This window comes from Elephantulus edwardii, unplaced genomic scaffold (genome assembly GCF_000299155.1).
Source record: "Elephantulus edwardii isolate Elephantulus edwardi_28Jun2011 unplaced genomic scaffold, EleEdw1.0 scaffold00333, whole genome shotgun sequence".
Lineage (NCBI taxonomy): Eukaryota > Metazoa > Chordata > Mammalia > Macroscelidea > Macroscelididae > Elephantulus > Elephantulus edwardii.
This window is the reverse complement of record NW_006400083.1, coordinates 100,474-104,738: the sequence shown is the minus strand read 5'-3', so window position 1 is coordinate 104,738 and position 4,265 is coordinate 100,474.

Genomic DNA, 4,265 nt, shown 5'->3' with positions numbered 1-4,265 from the left:
ATAAAATATAATTATAGAAAAAAAAAAAAGAAATCAAAAGACGTGCTTCATTGAGAAAATGTAGCATAGGGACTTCTCCAAAGTGCTAAAGAGCAAGGATGTCAATTTTAAGATTAAGGTGTGACTGATTAAAGCCATGGTATTTTCTGTTCTCCCTAGGCACCTGAAAGTTGGATAATGAATAAGAATGACAGAAGACTTGATGCTTCTGAATTGTGGTAATGGAGTACTGAATATCCCATGGACTCCCAAAAGAACAAACAGTATGTCTTGGAGAACATTCAACCAGAGAGCTCCTTGGAGGCAACGATGGTGAAGCAAAAGGTCATTACAAAGATAGAGGAGAATAGAACAAACCAAAATGGAAATCAGAAGAGACTCTGAAAATTGCTGTAGAATGTCAAGAAATCAAAACAAAGGGAAGAGATGCTGACGTAAAAGAACTGAACAAAAGATTTCAAAGGGCAGCTTGAGAAGATGAAGCAAAATATTAAAATAGAATGTGCAGAGAAATGGAATTGGAGAACAAAAAGGGAAGAATTCACTAGGCATTTATTAAGCTGAAAGAACTAAAAAAATCAAGCTTCGAATTGCAGTAGTGAGATGGTACAGGCAAAATCTTGAACTATCTAGGAAGCATCAAAAAGAAGATGGAGGGGATACACAGAGTCACTAGTTACCATATGTGAACTGAAGCAACAACCAGATATCATCTCACCTCAGAAACAGTAACAAAGTTCAACAGGATAGCAAACAAAAAATGCTGGTGAGGATACAGATATACTGGAACTCCCATGGTGTGAATGTAAAATGGTATAACTACTATGGAAGGCAGCTTAATGTTTCCTCAAAAAGTTAAAGACAGAAGTACCATTTTATCCAGCTATTACACTACTGGGAATATACTTTAAAGTAGCAGGAGTTATGACAGGAACAGATATCCACACACCCATGTTTATTATAGCATTAGTCACAATTGTAAAGAGATGGAAACATCCCAAGTGTCCACCAGCAAATGAATAGATTAATAAACTGTACATTCACACAATGGAGGATAATGTGCCATTGAAAAACAACAAACCACTGGTAAAACATTATACAGCATAGATAAGCATAGAAGACATTATGCTGAGTCAAATAACCCAGTCACAAAAGATCAAATACTGTGTAAGACCAATGTAGAACAAATACTTTGTAAGACCTATTTTTTTTAAAAAAGAGGATAATTAAGACAGGGCAGGAGGGAATGCATAGGAAATAAATGGATCATGAACACTTTTTTTCAAAGACCATTGTTATAAAAACAGGATGGTTATTGGGGGATACAAGATGAATGGATAGAGAATGAACACTACTGGAATAGGTTAAAGTCAATGTATGGATGATCAGACACTGTGTGTTGCAATTAACAATGTGGAACAGGAATCAGTCATCAAACATTGATGTGGAAAAGCTAAGGAAAGATTTACACACAGAAACAATCAAGGAGGGCTGACAAGGATGGGAAGCAGGAGAGAGGGGAACAGAGATTAGCCGATGGATGAGTACAAGGAGTGGAAAGGGAAGGTAGGAGTGGAAAAGGAGGGTGAAGGGAGGATTCCATGAGACAATGGAATAAATGGCATCCATTGGTTTTTTTTTTTTAAAAAGATACAGTAGAGACAACTTGTTATCTTGCTCAGTGAGCTTTTCAGAGGGGAGGTAGACTCCTAAATTCTGCTTAAGTGATAGAACAACACAAAGTCAAAGCCCAGCTAGTGCTGGTTATGCCTCATGGCCACTCCTGCATGCAGAGCACTCCTGGTGTGCAGAGCAGGACTGTATTCCACAGGATTTTCAGGGCTGTGACCTTTCAACTCATCAAGCCTTTCTAACAAGGCAACTCCCAAAGCCTCAGACTCAGTGCAATGCAGTGAGAACCGACTTATTGCTGACACCCTATTGGTTTTTCCAGGCTGTAAATGAGAGGAAATGGCCCATCCCATGGAGGTACTGAGCTCATGGGTTCCAACAGACTAAGAGTTAGGGTCTTTGGCTCGGCAGCACTAACTGAGCTCCCTAAGGCATCTCGAAGCAGATTAAAATGCCAACCTTTTGGTTTTTAGTTGTGTGGCTGACTCATTGTATCAGTTAGGATTCCTAAACTAGAGAAGGGTGGAAATAATTTTACATCTCATGGGCTCAGAAGGGATATGGGTACAGATTCTAGCTCCTCTATCTCTAGGTGTAAGTCCTCAAGTGGAAACCCAGTTGCTTATAGGGGGAATAAAGGCCTTTGGGGCAGAGTCAACAGTTCCACTTCCTGGCACACTACTCCTCTGAAGAGCTGCATGCTGTACTGAAAACCAGCATTCTTCTAGGCAGTGACAATGCCCACAACTGGGACCTTTGGAAGCAAAAAGAAAAAATGCTTTGGTCTTTTCCTGTGCAGTTCACACAATGTAATACTAGGCAGCATGCTGGAGCAATGATTTTGTAAATGATTACCTATCTTGGGAGGGACTGGAGAGCTTTATGCTGAGTGAAATAACTCAGTGCTACAAGGACAAATATTGTATAAAACCATTATTGTAGAATAAGTATAAGGATCCAAGGGGGTGGGGGAGAGTGGAAGCAGAGGGATGAGGATGTCTAAGGGGCAAGGGGGATTAATCATGGAGTTGTACAATTTGGTGAGGGCGGGGAATGAGGGAAATTGGAAGAATCTGTTCTTGAAAATAATGTATTAGAATTTTATAAATAAAGTAGTATTAAAAATTTTTAAAAAGGAAACAAAAGACTAAAATGGAAGTGAGAAGAGACTGAAATTTGCATTAGAACAGAAAGAGGCCCAAACCGAGAGAAAGGATGCTGAAGTAAGCTAGATGAACAGAAGACGTCAAAGGGCAGCTCAAGAAGACAAAGTGTTATAATGAAATGTGCAAAAGAGTTGAAGTTGGAAAATCAAAAAGGAGGAAAACAGCATTTCTCAAGCTGAGAGAGAACAGAGTAGGAAGGTGGTCTAATCTGAACCAAAACTAAGGCAGAATTGACCAGCCCCACAAGGGAGCTGAAAGTCTCCTGAGTACTTATTTTTGTTATCGAGTTGCCTGTGATTTATAGTGACCCTATGTACACCAGCCCTAAGCCCTAAGCTCTATCCTGTGCCAATCTCACTGTCTTTGATACACCTGCCCCATTACCCCAGTTACTGAATAAACTCATCTTATCGAGGGTTTTCCTTTTACACTCTCCTTCCACCCTCCCAAGCATAACATCCCTCTACAAGGACTGGTCTTGCCTCGCAACATATTCAGAGTATGTCAGAAAAAGCTTCAGAATCTTGGCCTCCAAGCAGCAGCTTGCCTTTTATTTCAGATTAGACCACCTTCCTACTCTCTTCCAAACATAAATACACTAGTGTGAAGTCAAACAAGACTTCCACTGATAGAAGGAGATTGGTCAAGGAGAGGATAGTGCTGCAGAATTAGGTCTCTCACACTGTAAGAACAGGCCAGATGGCTCCATGATAGAATGACAGAATGACCCGTTTAAGTCCCAGCCAGTACATCTCACGTGCAGGCTGCAGAGAGAACGTGTAACAGCTCTCAGTGGAGTTTTCTGACTTAGGTGGACTAGAAAGAAATGTCTGTGCTCTACTTCCGAAAACCAACGAAAATCCTTTAGGTCATGATGCCTGAACCTGCAGCTGGTCATGGGGATGGCGCAGGACCAAGCAGTGTCCATACCATGGTGCCAGGATCTCCGAGTCAGGAGTGACATTGACCATAAGCACCACCACTCTGCAAAAAGAATCCTCTCTGGGACAGGGTCCAGTTCAATCAGCCACCCCAAATCTGTTTATCATCACAACAGTTCAGAACAGGTGTGTTTTTCACACCTATATTCACAGCTAAACCAGAACTGTGTAGTGAAAAGAAATGTATCCACACAGCTTTGGAGGTGAAGAGCCTGGATTCTGGGTGTTGGCAGGAACATTCTGTCTCTAAAGGATCTAAATGAGGATGCTTCTTTGTCTTCCAGTCTCTGGTAGCCCAACATTCCCTGGTTTATAACAGAAAACTCTTCCTGTCTCTGAATTTGTGTCTCCTCCAGTTTAGCAGGATCAGGACCATCCTTTTCCAGGAGCTTCTCATGTGGACTGAATTGCTACTATCTTCAACAATCCTATCTCTAAACAAGTTACATTCACAGGACTCCAACATACCTATTTTGGAAGGCCATAATTCAACCCTAACAAGGCCTCACCATTAAAAAAAAAGGGG